Source organism: Tachyglossus aculeatus, chromosome 2, assembly GCF_015852505.1.
Source record: "Tachyglossus aculeatus isolate mTacAcu1 chromosome 2, mTacAcu1.pri, whole genome shotgun sequence".
Classification (NCBI taxonomy): domain Eukaryota; kingdom Metazoa; phylum Chordata; class Mammalia; order Monotremata; family Tachyglossidae; genus Tachyglossus; species Tachyglossus aculeatus.
Window position 1 is genome coordinate 154,762,449 of NC_052067.1, and position 17,768 is coordinate 154,780,216.

A 17,768-nucleotide genomic window follows, 5' to 3' on the forward strand; every position below is an offset into this window, starting at 1 on the left:
TATTTAGTCTGTGAGCCCCATGTGGGACAGGAACTGTGTCTGAAAGGAATAATTTGTATCTACCCCAGAGATAAGAATAGTGCTCTGACAGATAGTGAGCATTTAATAATATAGATAAAATACAATAAAAATAATAATATATAAATAACCTTCTGTGTGCAGAAAACCAATGTGCCTAATTTACATTTTGTGGAATTCATTTTTCCCTTCTTAGAAATACTGAACATGATTTTTAAGCTGTATATTTCTCTAACCAAAAGCATTCTATAAAGTACATCTTATGTGGCTCTTTTAACCAGTGCTTATTCTGCAAACCTTTCAGCAAACTATACTTTAAACTACAGTTCAAGTTTTTTTCTAATGGAAATGCAAATCCATATTGTAAGTACCCTCATCAAAGTGCAAGCTTAGAGATATTGGTAAGCATCACATCTGAAATGCCTGAATCCAAAGAAAGAAAAGCACCTACTTTGTTCACTCAGAAATAATAAAAATTTCTAGAGAATTTTTTTTTCTAAGTAGTTCTTTCAACAATAATAGAAAATCCTTCCTGTGTAGAACTGGTTGATGAAACTTTCCTTCTCTTTTATACTTAAGTGATGGCTGTATGTTGTTCTTTTTAATACAGACCAATGCCAGAACACTTCTTACTCTTTCTTTTCATCAAGTCTTAACCAGTGATTTTCTCCTAAACTATCTCCAACCCTAAGATACCTGAAGGTCCAAAGATTTATCTGTACAAACAGCCTGATTTCTTGTGAATGCTGCCAAGTAGGAACTGTGTCATCTGCTTCATTCCATCAGAAAGACTCTCAGTGCCGTGGGCTGAAGGCAGGTTCCAACTGTTAAGTCATTTTGCTTGGGCTGAATTTAAAGTCAGACTGCTGGAACTAAAGAAAGCTGCTCTGAATGATTGCTCAGCCAAAGATGTTACATTCTTAAGTATAATACCTTCGCTTTTTTATTTTTGTTGGGAGTTATGTTTTATTTCAAGAGTTCCTGAAAATCAAGGACAGCAAATAACGCTTAACGGCAACCAATATAAGATAATAGTTCTTGTTTTGGGACATTCACTTAGCAGTGATTTATTAAGGCAGCCTGAATAAGCCTGATTAAGATGCATAAACAGTTCTGAACAGTAAACAACCATGTCTAAGGATGAAAAAATGGTACCCACATGCTGTGCATGGAAATTGCCCTTAACAACATAGTCTATTGTGGGCCAAATGGGAAGCCAAAGGTTGCTTGTAATCAAATTTGAAGTTTCCCATCACTTGTAAAAGCAACACTTCCTTAGGCAAACGTTTCAATTTGTTGTTGCTAAAAAGTGCTTCCTGGCTCAACCCGTACAAAAACTCAGGATTCTTTTGCCTGTCAGGGGGATAAAAAAAAAAATTTAGAATTTAAAAATATTTAAATCAGTTGAGCAGGGGATGGGGTGGGGGGGTGTAAGGTAGAAATAAAAATTGAATACTAAATAGGAATAAATAAAAAAATATCAGTGAACTTAAGATGATTCCTGTTAGGTTTTTATTATAGCAGAATGATTCTCTTTCTAATATTACGACAGTAAAAAGTAACTCTGCAATGTACTCCTTGCTAAATCAAAAACCAAACTGTTCCTTTCGAGAGGCAATAAGAGACAGAATCTAGTTCTGCTTTCAGCCAGAAGTTGTACTCGGGCTGGTTAAATTAGGTATTTCACCACCAAAAGAAAAGACTGACTGAGTTTCTCACCTGAACCATTGCGTTACAATTCTATCATGGATTTATTTGTGAAACTACTGTGGGCAGGGAATGTGTCCATTTACTGTTATATTGTGCTCTCCCAAGTGCTTAGAACAGTGCTTTGCTGACAGTAAGCGCTCAATTAATGTGATTGAATGAATGAAACAAATACTGAATATTCCAGTAAAGGGATAAAAACATTAGTGGTAAGATCATTCAAAAACCAGTCATGGGATTACAAAGATACTTGGGGTTGGGAAAATTTGAAAACTCCTTTGAAAGTAGAATTCTTATTTTATTTGTATCAATTCAATAGTATTTATTGGGCACTTACTGTGTGCAGAGTACCGTACTAAGCGGTTGGTATCTTTATATATGCATATAAAATTAGTTCACACCTTTGGCTTTTCCATTAATTTTGTTGCAAGAGGCAGCTCAGGACCAGCAACAACTATTTTCCACTTTTCAAATTAAATTTACCATCATAACATTTAGCATACTAGGTGGCAACCTATTTATTTAAATAATTTTTATATGGAAGATTCCAGTTTTTACCTAAATCTGCAAGGTTGGGCATGAATCTTACATTCATTAATTGGATAGTATGTATTTAGCACTTACTGTAAGCAGAGTACTGTGTTTCACCCCACTATTGGTGTAGAAAGCCTTAGGATAGCTGGCTCAAAAAGTCCACAGGGGATGTGATGGAGGAAATATAGATCTATATGGCTGCTCTAGCAGCTGGACCAATCAGTTATTTCACCTGTTGATACAATCACCTGGTAAACTAATATCTGTTGTGCCCCAGATTAGTAAAATACTTTTCAGATATGCTGTGTTGAATGAGGATGAATTATACAAGCTCTAGTGGAAAGCAGCTGGGCCTGGGAATCCAAGGCCCTGGGTTCTAATCATTCAACTGTATTTATTGAGAGCTTAATGGCATTTGTTATGCACTTACTATGTGTAAAGCACTGTTCTAAGCGCTGGGGGGGATACAAGGTGATCAGGTTGTCCCACATGGGGCTCACAGTCTTTATCCCTATCCTACAGATGAGGTAACTGAGGCTCAGAGAAGTCAAGTGACTTGCCCAAGGTCACACAGCAGACATATGGTGGAGCTGGGATTCGAACCCATGACCTCTGACTCCAAAGCCCAGGCTCTTTCCACTGAGCCGGCTTGGGAGAGTACAATATAACAGACACAAGCCCTGTGTTCTAATGCTGATTCTGCCACTTGCCTGCTATGTGACCAGGGGCAAGTCCCAGAGAAGCAGTACAGCTTAGTGAATAGAGTATGGGCCTGGGAGTTGGAAGGACTTGGGTTCTAATCCTGACTCAGCCACAAGTCTGCTGTGTGACCTTGGGCAAGTCGCTTCACTTCTCTGTGCCTCAGTTCCCTCATCTGTAAAATGGGGATAAAGAGTGTGAGCCCCATGCGGGCAGAGACTGTCCAACCTGACTGATTTATATCTACCCCAGAGCTTAGAACGCTACTTGATGTATAGTAAACACTTAACAAATACCATATCTTTTGGATTGAGATTGTGAGCCCCTTTGAGGACAGGGACTGTGTCCAACCCGATTTTCCTTGTATCCACCCCAGTGCTAGCACATAGTAATCAATCAATCAATCAATCGTATTTATTGAGCGCTTACTATGTGCAGAGCACTGTACTAAGCGCTTGGGAAGTACAAATTGGCATCACATAGAGACAGTCCCTACCCAACAGTGGGCTCACAGTCTAAAAGGGGGAGACAGAGAACAGAACCAAACACACCAACAAAATAAAATAAGTAGGATAGAAATGTACAAGTAAAATAAATAAATAAATAAATAGAGTAATAAATATGTACAACCATATATACATATATACAGGTACTGTGGGGAAGGGAAGGAGGTAAGACGGGGGGATGGAGAGGGGGACGAGGGGGAGAGGAAAGAAGGGGCTCAGTCTGGGAAGGCTTCCTGGAGGAGGTGAGCTCTCAGCAGGGCCTTGAAGGGAGGAAGAGAGCTAGCTTGGCGGATGGGCAGAGGGAGGGCATTCCAGGCCCGGGGGATGACGTGGGCCGGGGGTCGATGGCGGGACAGGTGAGAGCGAGGTACAGTGAGGAGATTAGTGGTGGAGGAGCGGAGGGTGCGGGCTGGGCTGTAGAAGGAGAGAAGGGAGGTGAGGTAGGAGGGGGCGAGGTGATGGACAGCCTTGAAGCCCAGGGTGAGGAGTTTCTGCCTGATGCGCAGATTGATCGGTAGCCATTGGAGGTTTTTGAGGAGGGGAGTAATATGTCCAGAGCGTTTCTGGACAAAGATAATCCGGGCAGCAGCATGAAGTATGGATTGAAGTGGAGAGAGACACGAGGATGGGAGATCAGAGAGAAGGCTAGTGCAGTAGTCCAGACGGGATAGGATGAGAGCTTGAATTAGCAGGGTAGCGGTTTGGATGGAGAGGAAAGGGCGGATCTTGGCAATGTTGCGGAGCTGAGACCGGCAGGTTTTGGTGACGGCTTGGATGTGAGGGGTGAATGAGAGAGTGGAGTCGAGGATGACACCAAGGTTGCGGGCTTGTGAGACGGGAAGGATGGTAGTGCCGTCAACAGAGATGGGAAAGTCAGGGAGAGGACAAGGTTTGGGAGGGAAGACAAGGAGCTCAGTCTTCGACATGTAAGCACTTAAGCAGTGAAGCTCAGTGGAAAGAGCCCAGGCTTTGGAGTCAGAGGTCATGGGTTCAAATCCCAGCTCTGCCAACTGTCAGCTGTGTGACTTTGGGCAAGTCAACTTCTCTGCGCCTCAGTTACCTCATCTGTAAAATGGGGATTAAGACTGAGAGTCCCACGTGGGACAACCTAATCACCTCGTATCCTCCCCAGAGCTTAGAAAAGTGCTTTGCACACAGTAAGTGCTTAACAAATACTATTATTATTATTATTACAACATTACCATTAGTAGACACTTTCTCTGCCCTCAAGAGCTTACCATCTAGATATTGTCTTACAAATGTGCCCAAATTCCCTAACAACATTCTTGCCAAAACGGGTAGTAAAAACATGTATTATGCCAGAAATGAGAGCATTTAGACTAAGCTAGAATCACTATTGATTTTCTATGCAGAAAGGTAGTCTGCTAAAATGACATCTCTTCTCACTGTCAGTCATCTGGATTTCTCTTCTCCCATTCTAGAGAACGTGTTTATTCTGGCATTTTGCATCAAGGGGTATGGAGGTTTGGGGTCTTGCTACATATTCCTTTTCACAGCGTTAGATTTCGTTACATTATAAGAGGGCAACCTGGTGGCAAGTCTACTATTTTTTACTTTTCACGGTATTTGTTAAGCGCTTACTATGTGCCATACACTGTACAATCTACATCTCTGCCCCTGCTCTCTCCCCCTCCCTCCAGGCTCGCATCTCCTCCTGCCTTCAGGACATCTCCATCTGGATGTCTGCCTGCCACCTAAAACTCAGCATGTCCAAGACTGAACTCCTTGTCTTCCCTCCCAAACCCTGCCCTCTCCCTGACTTTCCCATCACTGTTGACGGCACTACCATCTTTCCCGTCTCACAAGCCTGCAACCTTAGGGTCATCCTCGACTCCACTCTCTCATTCACCCCTCACATCCAAGCCGTCACCAAAACCTGCCGGTCTCAGCTCCAAGATCCACCCTTTCCTCTCCATCCAAACTGCTACCCTGCTCGTTCAAGCTCTCATCCTATCCCATCTGGACTACTGTATCAGCCTCCTCTCTGATCTCTCATCCTCCTGTCTCTCCCCACTTCAATCCATACTTCACGCCGCTGCCCGGGTTGTCTTTGTCCAGAAGCGCTCTGGGCATGTTACTCCCCTCCTCAAAAATCTCCAGTGGCTACCAATCAATCTGCGCATCAGGCAGAAACTCCTCACCCTTGGCTTCAAGGCTGCCCATCCCCTCGCCCCCTCCTACCTCAGCTCCCTTCTCTCCTTCTCCAGCCCAGCCCGCACTCTCCGCTCCTCTGCCACTAATCTCCTCACCGTGCCTCGTTCTCACCTTTCCCGCGTCGACCCCCGGCCCACGACATCCCCCGGGCCTGGAATGCCCTCCCTCCCCACATCCGCCAAGCTAGCTCTCTTCCTCCCTTCAAGGCCCTACTGAGAGCTCACCTACTCCAGGAGGCCTTCCCACACTGAGTCCCCTCTTTCCTTTCCCCCTCCTCCCCCTCCCCGTCCCCCCCTTACATCCTTCCCCCCCCAGCACCTGTATATATTTTTGTACATATTTAGTACTCTATTTTCCTTGTACATATTTACTATTCTATTTATATTATTTTGTTAATATGTTTGGTTGTCTGTCTCCCCCTTCTAGACTGTGAGCCCGCTGTTGGGTAGGGACCTTCTCTATATGTTGCCAACTTGTACTTCCCAGGTGCTTAGTACAGTGCTCTGCACACAGTAAGCACTTAAATATGATTGAATAAATGAATCTAAAACTCAATATGTCCAAGACGGAGCTCCTTATTTTCCCTCCCAAACCCTGCCCTCTCCCTGACTTTCCCGTCACTATAGAAGGCACTACCATCCTTCCCGTCTCACAAGCCCTCAACCTTGGTATCATCCTTGACTCCACTCTCGTTCACCCCACACATCCAATCTGTTACCAAAACCTGCCGGTCTCACCTCCACAGCATCACCAAGATCTGCCCTTTCCTCTCCAACCAAACCACTACCTTGCTGGTTCAATCTCTCATCCTATCCCGACTGGATTACTGCATCAGCCTCCTTTCTGATCTCCCATCCTCCTGTCTCTCCCCACTTCAGTCTATACTTCACTCTGTTGCCTGGATTATCTTTGTAAAGAAATGCTCTGGGCATGTCACTCCCCTCCTCAAAAATCTCCAGTGGTTGCCTATAAACCTTCGAATCAAGCAAAAATTCCTCACCCTTGGCTTCAAGGCTCTCCATCACCTCCACCCTCCTACCTCCCCTCCATTCTCTCCTTCTATAGCCCAGCCCACACACTCTGCTCCTCTGCTGCTAACCTCCTCACTATGCCTCATTCTCGCCTGTCCCACCATCGACCACTGGCCCACAACCTACCTCTGGCCTGGAATGCCCTCCCTCCATGCATCCACCAAACTAGTTCTTTTCCTCCCTTCAAAGCTCTACTGAGAGCTCACCACCTCCAGGATGCCTTCCCAGACTGAGCCCCCACCTTTTTCCTCTCCTCCTCGTCCCCTCTTCATCCCTCCCCGCCCTTCCCCCTTCCCCTTCCCACAGCACTTGTGTATACTTGTACATATTTATTACTCTATTTTATTAATAATGTGTATATAGCTATAATTCTATTAATTCTGCTGCTATTGACACCTGTCTACTTGTTTTGGGGTTTTTTTTTGTCTGCCTCCTCTTCTAGACTGTGAGCCCATTGTTGGGTAGGAACTATCTCTATATGTTGCTGATTTGTACTTCCCAAGCACTTAGTACAGTGCTCTGCACACAGTAAGCACTCAATTAATATGATTGAATGAATGAAATAATTAAATTATGAATAGGGGAAAGCAACAGAGTATAAAAAGACATACATAAATTTTGTGAGATGGGGTGGGGTGAGTACCCAAGTGGTTAAAGTCAAATGCCTAGGTAATTCAGGAGGTAAAGAAAATAGGATGGAGATGAGACTTCATTTTTTCTAGTCCCTCTCCCTTCTGCATCTCCCATGCACCTGGATTTGGACTCTTTAACACTTAGTGGTCACCCCACCCTCAGCCCCACAGCACCTATGAACATATACATGATTTATTTCAAGGGATGTCTCCCCTTCTAGATTGTAAGCTCCTTGTGGGCAGGGAACATGTCTACCAACCCTGTCATAACATTGTCTTCCAAACCCTTAGTGCAGCACTCTGCACAGAATAAATGTTAGATAAATTCCATTGATTGAGAGATGAAATGATTCTAAACTACTGCAGATGTTAGCATAAGCAGTGTTACCTAGTGGATAGAGCCCAGGGTTCTAATCCCGACTCTGTCACTTGTCTGCAGTGACAAGTCACCTTGGCCAAGTCATCTAAATTCTTGGTGCCTCAGTTACCTCAATGGTAAAATGGGGATTAAGATTTGTCCACGTCACACAGAAGACAAGTGGCAGAGCTGGTTTTAGAATCAAAGTCCTTCTGACTTCCAGGGCCAGAATCTATCCATTAGGACATGCTGCTTCTCAAAGAAGTTAAGTGACTTGCTCAAGTTCACACAGCAGGCTAATGGGCACCTTCAGAGCATCTAGGTGACTACTGGTCCTCTCCACCATTTGCATCCTCCTGCGATTGGGTGATTGGGCCCCGCTGCCCTCCTACAAGATCGTCTCCTCCGCTTTTCAAGATTGTCACTTCCTTGTTGCCCCACAGCCTTACCATGAAGCCTTGATACAAGGGATCATCATCTATACTCAACCAGTTTCCATAGGATATTTGTATTCTCCTACACTATTCATCACTTTAGCAACTGACCTTCCTCCTTACATTCTGTTTTGCAAACCTGGCTTTTTGCTTTCCATTCTTAAGCAAGCCCGCTTTTCTGCCTTTCTGCCCTATAGCCCTAATAGGGTCATGCAGGATACAGCACCTATAGACCCCAGCTCCCTTGGTTTCACACCATTTGATTTTTATTGCACACACTGCCTCATGGGGGCAAATGCATCAAAATACTAAGTGTATTAAAATACTGCATTGAATACTAAGTGTTAGAGATGGGTAGGGAGATTATATGACCTCGAATGTTGAGGATTAAATTGGGGAACGTTGTGATATTTGAAAGTTAGATTTTATGGGGGGCTTATGTGTCTACCCCTGGGTTTTAAGTTCCTGTGGGCAGGAACTGTCTTCAATTTGTATGCGTTTTGTATGTTTCCAAATGCCTAGATCAGTGCTGTATTTAGAAATGTTCTGTGTCTCCTCCACAGCACAGTACTTGTGAAAACTACTGTTACAGACATGAAACGGTTCTTCTGTTTCCAGCTATATCTATTCTGCCCACACTGTAGTAAATAGAGCTGTTTTTACTTGCATCACCCTAAGGGTGATGGATGGATTTAACCTGCTGTTGGATGAGGCTCTTGAAATAAAAATTGGAATTGAACAAATAAGGAAACACTTTATGTAACATCAGGGCTGTGGACTGGCAGGTGAAATGGAGAACTGAGACCTCAGAAACTGCTGCTGAGAAAAGTAGCTCTAGAGAGTTGGAATTATTTAAAGCAGATGTCTACATTGATCAAATCTGGAAAATCGGCTCAAATTTGCTTCCCTTTGCATTGGCATCTCGGCCTTTGAATTATAATGACAGTGCCTGATGAATACATTATACTAACCCAAAAGGGATGTTTGAGTTCAGAAATGCCAGGCCAGGCATTAGGGATTTGGAAAAAATCAACATCCATTATGTCACCCCCTAGAAGACAAAAGGGCGAAGGAATGAGTGATGGAGAGGATCTAGTTGGTGGAGACGCAGGAGATTGAGTGCTCAGTTGGAATCTTCACTGCCAGTCTGGAGAGAGGCCTACTGTTAGAGGAAAGAGGTATATACTAATCCCTCTAGACTGTAAGCTTGTTGTGGGCAGGGAACATGTTTACCAACTTGGCAATATTGTACTCTCCCAAGCACTTAGTACAGTGCTCTGCTCTCAGTAAACATTTAATAAATACAATAGATTGAGGTGCAGCTGGACTTGGGGGCTTGAGAGTGTGAGGGAATGAGAAGGACTGGGATGAGAGGGTGAAGCAAGAGTTAGGAGGATGGAAGTTGGGTGTGGCCTAATGGATAGAGCATGGGCCTGGGAGTATGAAGGATCTGGGTTCCAATCCCAGCTCTTCCACTTGTCTGCTGAGTGACCTTGGGCAAGTCACTTCACTTCTCTGGCTCTCAGTTCCCTCATCTGTAAAATGGGGATTGAGAGCATGAGCCCCATGTGGGACAGGGACTATGTCCGACCCGATTTCCTAATATCTACCCCAGCTCTTAGAACAGTGCTTGACACATAGGAAGCGCTTAACAAATATCATCATTATCATTAGTATTCTCTGTATTTCAGTTACCTCATCTGTAAAATGGGGATTAATACTATGAGCTCCATGTGGAAAAGGGACTGTGTCCAATCTGATTAATTTGTAACCATCCCAGCACTTAGTACGGTGTTTTACACATAGGCGCTTAACAAATACCACAATTACTATTACTGTTATTACGGGCACAATAATTTTGATTCCTGAGAAGGGATATTTACAGTACTGTTAGCAGATCTCAGCAATTGCCCTAGAAGCAGCGTGCCTCAGTGGAACAAGCACAGGCTTGGGAGTCAGAAGTCATGGGTGGCTATTGAGAAGCAGCATGGCTCAGTGGAAAGAGTATGGACTTTGCAGTCAGAGGTCATAGGTTCAAATCCTGGCTCCAGCAATTAGCTGTGTGACTTTGGGCAAGTCACTTAACTTCTCTGTGCCTCAGTTACCTCATCTGTAAAATGGGGATTAAGACTGTGAGCCCCCCATGGGACAACCTAATTACCTTGTAACCTCCCCAGCACTTAGAACAGTGCTTTGCACGTGGTAAGTGCTTAATAAATGCCATTATTATTATTATTATTAATCCCAACTGTACCACTTGTCAGCTGTGTGACTTTGGGCAAGTCACTTCCCTTCTCTGTGCTTCAGTTCCCTCATCTGTAAAATGGGGATTAAGACTGTGAGCCCCACATGGGACAACCTGATCACTTTGTATCCCCCCCAGCGCTTAGAACAGTGCTTTGCACATAGTAAGTGCTTAAGAAATACTATCATTACTATTATAATTATTATTATTATTGCCATCTCCACTGATTGGCTGGGAATCACATGTGCAGCCAATAGCCATTTGAGGGCTGCCAAGGAGGTAGTCCCTAGGATAACCTGTACATGTGTATGTACACAGGCACAAGCATACACACCCACACAGAGATCATTTCTACGTTAGAAGAATTTGCTGTCCCAGTCAATGATTCACTGCTCAGGGTCACTCCTGGAGAGTTTCCAGTACTCTACCAGTCTTGACTATGGGAGGGAGAGTCAAACAGAGGCCTGTCCCTTCCATTCCTAGCTTGGGCAGTGGCTAGCAAGTGGAAGGCCATCTGCTACAAGTCAAAACTCACCTCTGCTGGGCAGCAGAGGCATGGGAGAGAGTCGAGGGCAGAGACTCAAATTTATTGCGCAGAAGGAGGCAATGGCAAACTACTGCCGGATTTTTATCAAGGTGGCTACACTACCAGAACGATTGCGGGTGGAGGCAGGGCGTTCTGGGAGAGATGTGTCCATGGCATCTCTATGGGTCGGACAAGACTCGACAGCATAGCACAACAACAATCAATGATTCAGAGCACACCGAAGTGGCCAGAGGTTGCCTTAGCAAAGCTGGGTCTCTTCACAGTACTCCAACTAAACGTTCAATCCAGCCAGGATACTGCAGTGAGATATACTCCTATTTTGGAGACAACGATAGTCATCCTGCAGCTGGAATTGCCACTTCTCTGGATTTGCAGATTGCTGAGAAAGAATAGAGGAAAGAAATAGAGAAACTAGAAAGGTATTAGTTTTAAAGATTTAGATGTAATGGGAAAAATGAAATGAAAATTATGCATCATGAAAGGCTAGCAAGATTCACATTGGAAAATTTCATGCTGAAAGTCCAAAAACCTGGACATTTATCTTCAGAAATATATGTAATAAAAACTCACTAATAAAATCAGGGTTTCTTTGACATATACTTTGCTCTACAATTTATTAAAGTTTAACATTGGAAAAATCAATCTTATGCTCCCAGGCTGCAGAAGCAATGGTGTTTCAAAGACTCCTCAGGGTAATCGGATTATCATCCAACTAATCCCAGAAGATATTAAAAAATGACTTTGCGCTGCCATCTTTGGACACCATTCAACTTTATCTAATGGAAGGCCAATAAATGTGAACTATTATCTAGTGCTTCCCCTTAGATCTTCTTTTGTGACTGTTTCATTGAATTGCCACTCTCCCTAATGCTTTGTTGGCACAGAACCTTGAGCGCATTTGGGTAGGGCGCCACTGTATAAAACTATAGTACTTCCAAATCTAGAAGACCATATGGACTTTTTGTCGCTGTATCTTAGAGAAAACATAGTAATAGAACTGGTGAAGAGAGAGAGAGGACAGCCAGTATAATTAGGGGAATGGAAAAGCTTCCTTATAAGGGTAGTCTGGATGAATTGACACTTCTATATGATATTTGTTAAGCACTTACTTTGTGCCAGTCTCTGTTCTGAATGCTGAGATAGACATAAACTAATCAGGTTGGACACAGTCCATGTCCCACAAGGGGCTCACAGACTTAATCCCTATTTTACAGATCAAGTAAAAGAAAAGTGGAGTGATTAGCCAAAGTTCACACAGCAGAAAAGTGGCAGAGCTGGGATCAGAAGCCAGGCCCTTCTGACTCCCACACAGCATGGTAGAGTGGATAGAGACTGGGCCTGAGAGTCAGAAGGTCATGGGTTCTAATCCTGGCTCCACCACCTGTCTGCTGTGTGACTTTGGGCAACTCACTTCACTTGGTCTCAGTTGTCTATAAAATGGGGGTTGAGACTGTGAGCCCCGCATGGGACAGGGACTTTGTCCAACTCGATTTGCTTGTATTCACCCCAGTGCTTTGTACAGTTTCTGGCACATAGTAAGTGCTTCACATACTATCATTATTACTTCTGTCTAAAAAGATGCAGGCTGATAGGAGTCATGATTGAAGTCTACAAACCATGACATGTTGTTCCAGAGAGAACATGGAATTTTTATTCATCCAATACCACAACACCAATGCTTACTCAGTGAAGCTTGAAGGGGATAGGTTCCAAACAAAAGGAAGCATTTTTTTTTCCATTAAGTAGATAGTAAGCATATGGAATTTTTTAGTAGCATAGGTTGTGCCGGTAGAAATAGTAGTTCAAGAGGGGTTTGAATAAATCCATTTATCAGTCCATCAGTCGGTCATTGGCATTCTTTGAGCATCTACTATGTGCAGAGCACTGTACTAATGATCAAACTCTAGAGGACCCATGGAAAGTTAGAGATATTGAGATGAAAGTTAGGATATTAAATACTTGGATGGGCCTCAGAGAAGGAACCATCAAGCCGTGTAGTCTAGTGGAAAGAGGCTATGGGTTCTAATCCTGACTCTGCCACGTGTGTACTGTGTGATCTTGGACAAGTCACTTAACTTCTCTGTGACTTAGTTCCCTCATCTGTAAAATGGGGATTAGGGCTGTGAGCCCCATGTGGGACAAGGACTTTGTCCGACCTCATTATCTAGTATCTATCCCAGTGCTTAGAACAGTATTTGGCACATAGTAAGTGCTTAACAAATACTATAATAATACAACTATAGCAGCGTGGCTCAGTGGAAAGAGAATGGGCTTTGGAGTAGTGGTCATGGGTTGAAATCCTGACTCTGCTGATTGTCAGCTGTGTGACTTTGGGCGAGTCACTTAACTTCTCTGGGCCTCAGTTACCTCATCTGTAAAATGGGGATTAAGATTGTGAGCCTCACATGGGACAACCTGATCACCTTGTAACCTCCCTAGTGCTTAGAACAGTGCTTTTCACATAGTAAGCGCTTAATAAATGCCACTATTATTATTAATATACAATATAACAATAATAATTATTATTATTATGGCTCGGTCATAGACAGAATCCGGGAATGGGTAGATTATTGTTCTCACTCACTAATAACCTTCCCCATGACTTATGTTGTTATATTCTTAGAACTCTAGTTCCAAATTTTAGTTTCACTCTAGCACAGCTAGAACATCACCAAGGTTGTGCCTTAACAGGCAATGAGAATGGAAAGTGTAGACAACTACTACTAATAATAACGGTGGTATTTGTTAAGCGCTTACTTTGTGTCGGGCACTGTAATAAGCACTGAGGTGGATACAAGCCAATCAGGTTGGACATAGTCCCTGTCCCATAGTCTCAATCCCCATTTTACAGATGAGGCAACTGAGGCCCAGAGAAGTGAAGTGACTTGCCCAAGATCACACAGCAGACAGGTGGAAAATCTGGGATTAGAACCCAGGACCTCCTGATGCCCAGGCCTGTACTCTAGCCACTTCACCAACTAGCTGAATTGAACTATTCAGATCAAAATTTGACAATCCAGGAAAAAGGAGAATTTTTTTGGGGTAGGTTTATCTGAACTGTTCAACTCAGTGTATTGCTTCAGCTCAGCTGTCTTCATTGATCAAATTCACCAAATACCATGGTACTATTCAGAAGAATATTCTGAGATCCAAGGTCCTCATAATGAGTCACAAACAGGATATAACATGCTTTTCTTTTAGTAGAAGCCCCCACCTGAAGAATTCTGGACCCAAGACAAGCCACAGATGGCAGCCAGATTGGTACAGTCCTCCTCCCACCCACCCTTCCAAACCATTAGTCAATCCATGTGCAGAGCACCTGTACTAAACACTTGGGAGAGTACAATATAACAGAGTTGGTAGACATGTTCCTTACCACAAGGAGTTTCCAGGACCTTTGGAATCAAAAGTCAACATGACTTTTGAGACAACAGAGAGAAAAGCCCCCTGGGGTGAGATGGAGTCACTTGTAGCTGGAAGAGGAGGAAGGAAGGAGATTTGAGTGTTGCCAGAGAAATCTCAGATCCGTGATAATCATTTCTCTCTCACCAAGCAACGTCAGAGATAAAGGGGAAGGTTAGTGTGGGTTAACTTGGTTTAGATGTTATTGGTGATCATTTCAGCTTAAAACTAGGATTTCAAGTTCTCTCATTCTGTGAAGGTCTGAATCTGCATGGCCAGACACTTATAACTTATTTCTGGGTGGATGGTCAGTTAATCATCCTAAAACCCTTCAGGTGTTGCAGTGAATCTCTCCTTTAATATTCTGTGATAGTTTCCCTCTATGTTCAGCATTAAACCATGCATGTTTCTAGATGTAAGTATGCTCACTGTGGGCAGGGGACATGTCTACTAACCCTGATATGTTGTACTTTCCCAAACACTTAGTACATGTGCAACACATGTTAAATGCTAAATAAATATGGTTGATTGATTGAAAGGGTGAGTGGGGGGAGATTTACACCAATCTGGATTGATTGAGTTTCTCTTGCCTGTTTGTGGGTGTAGTTCAGTTATAGCCACTGGAGCTTTATTGCCTTCTTTATCAGTAGTTGATGGAAAGATTTAATTCCTATCTGCTTTAGGTGGTGTCAATCTTTTTAGCTCTAGGCTGATAGTACAAAATAACACAGCGCCAGTTTCAGTTCAGAGGGAACCCAAATTCTCCTAGGGTAGCAGCATAACATAAGGGATAGAGCGCAGGCCTAGGAGACAAAAGGTTTTGGGTTCTAATCCTGATTCTGCCGCTTATCTGCTGTGTGGCCTTGGGCAAGTCACTTCACTTCTCTGGGCTTCAGTTACCTCATCTGTAAAATGGGGATTAAGACTGTGAGCCCCAGGTAAAACAGGGACTGTGTCTAAACCAATTTGTACATATCCACCCCAGGCTTAGTACAGTGCCAGGCACATAGTAGGGCTTAACAAATGCTATTATTATTATTATTATTATTATTATTATTATTATTAGTCTAATACTTTTTGTCATTCAGCAAGGTCTCTCTGAGAATGCAAGGGTTTATGGGAAGGTGTTTCTTTTCTGAATATGATTTGTAATTGGTCTAGACATACATGATTGACAGTTGAATCCCCAAAGAGTACTGCCACCCTATGTTTCCCACCCTAATATCTGTTGCTGTATTTACCTTGTGCTTAATGTGTGTGGAATACTTTACTACGTGACACATTCATGCTCACAAGGAGCTTAGACTCTAATGGAATGGGGAGATGTAAAGAATATTTACAAATAAAGTAAAATATTGAATAGCATATACAAAAGTATTCATGATGATTTAAAATGCACAAGTACTAAAAAGCCTTATTCCCATTTTATAGAGGAGAAAGCTGAGGCTCACCCTGGGACAGACTGGGATTTGAACCAGGGTCTCAATCAATCAGTCATATTTATTGAGTGCTTACTGTTTGCAGAATACTGTACTACACATGGGAGAGTACAATATAACAGAGTTGGTAGACACGTTCCTTACCCACAAGGAGCTTGCAGTCTCCTTTCTCTCCATCAGATACTCTCTCCCCAAGGCAAGCTGCCCATCTCTCTTTATATTTGCCTTCTAGTGTGGCTTTGGGTCATTCACACCTGGAGGCCTCACTATCTGACTTTTCAAAACAGCGTGCCTTAGTGGAAAGAGCACAGGCTTGGGAGTCACCTGTCTGCTGTGTGACCTTAGGCAAGTCACTTAACTTCTCTGTGCCTATTGCCTCATCTGTAAAATAGGGATTAATTCATTAACGATGGCATTCATTAAGCACTTACTATGTGCAAAGCACTGTTCTAAGCGCTGGGGAGGTTACAAGGTGATCAGGTTGTCCCACGGGGGGCTCACAGTGTTAATCCCCATTTTACAGATGAGGGAACTGAGGCACAGAGAAGGGAAGTGACTTGCCCAAAGTTACACAGCTGACTCAGTGGAAAGAGCATGGGCTTTGGAGTCAGAGGTCATGGGTTCGAATCCCGGCTCCACCACAAGTCTGCTGTGTGACCTTGGGCAAGTCACTTAACTTCTCTGAGCCTCAGTTACCTCATCTGTAAAAATGGGGATTAGGACTGTGAGCCCCACGTGGGACAACTTGATCACATTGTATCCCCCCCAGCTCTTAGAGCAGTGCTTTGCACATAGTAAGCGCTTAACAAATGCCATCATTATTAATTGGCAGAGCTGGGATTTGAACCCATGACCTCTGACTCAAAAATCCGTGCTCTTTCCACTGAGCCACGCGACTTCTCCAGTGGGATTAAAGTGTGAACCCCATGTGGGACAACCTGATTACCCTGTTTCTATGCCGGCGTTTAGAACAGTGCTCAGCACATAGTAAGCGCTTAACTATCTTTTTTTTTTTTCCTTCACAACCATGGTAAGAATCTGGCAGTGAGAGGTTCCAGTGCCACAGCTACTTCAGTTGCAAAGCCACCTTTCCTGTCAGAGGGATTTGGGAGAAGGTCAAAAGAAGGGGTTATTTAGTCTGAATTGTCCAGATAATCGCCACTTTAGATAAGAACAGATAAAGCTCATTATTTCAGATCTGCCTTTGGCTGAATGAGGTGGCCAGCTCATTACTTCGAATTTTGGACCTGACTGATTCATATTAGCTATCGACACTGTGTAGTGCCCCAATAGTGAAGTTCTCAGTTTTCCACTTCTTTCTGGGCTGAGTTGGATTTAATGTTAATGATAATATTTATTAAGCGCTTACTACGTGCAAAGCACTGTTCTAAGAGCTGGGGAGGTTACAAGGTGATCAGGTTGTCCCACGGGGGGCTCCCAATCTCAATCCCCATTTTACAGATGAGGTAACTGAGGCCCAGAGAAGTGAAGTGACTTGGCCAAAGTCACGCAGCTGACAATTGGCGGAGCCGGGATTTGAACCCATGACCTCTGACTCCAAAGCCCGTGCTCTTTGTACGTTTCTATCCTATTTATTTTATTTTGTTGGTATGTTTGGTTCTGTTCTCTGTCTCCCCCTTTTAGACTGTGAGCCCACTGTTGGGTAGGGACTGTCTCTATGTGTTGCCAATTTGTACTTCCCAAGCGCTTAGTACAGTGCTCTGCACATAGTAAGCGCTCAATAAATGCGATTGATTGATTGATTGATCCATGCTGCTTCTTGTAAAATAGGAACTGAGCCACAGCGCTTAGAACAGTGCCAGAGTTTAGAACCGTGCTTGGCACACAGTAAACCAAGGAGGCCTCCAGGAGACCTTCCCAGACTGTGACCCCCTTTTTCCTCTGCTCCTTCTCCCCTCCCCATCGCCCCGACTCCCTCCCTCTCTTCTACCCACCTCCCCGCCCCACAGCACTTGTGTATATATGTACATATTTATTATTCTATTAATTTTATTAATGACGTGTATATATCTATAATTTT

At 43.5% G+C, this 17,768-nt stretch overlaps 1 non-coding gene across 1 annotated transcript; it reads left to right on the plus strand.

Moving 5' to 3' along the window:
* The first annotated feature begins 10,726 nt into the window (after window positions 1-10,726).
* LOC119924600 lies at window positions 10,727-10,864 on the plus strand. The gene has a single exon (XR_005449305.1). It is a non-coding gene; the product is annotated as a small nucleolar RNA SNORA7 (small nucleolar RNA).
* The last annotated feature ends 6,904 nt before the right edge of the window (window positions 10,865-17,768 follow it).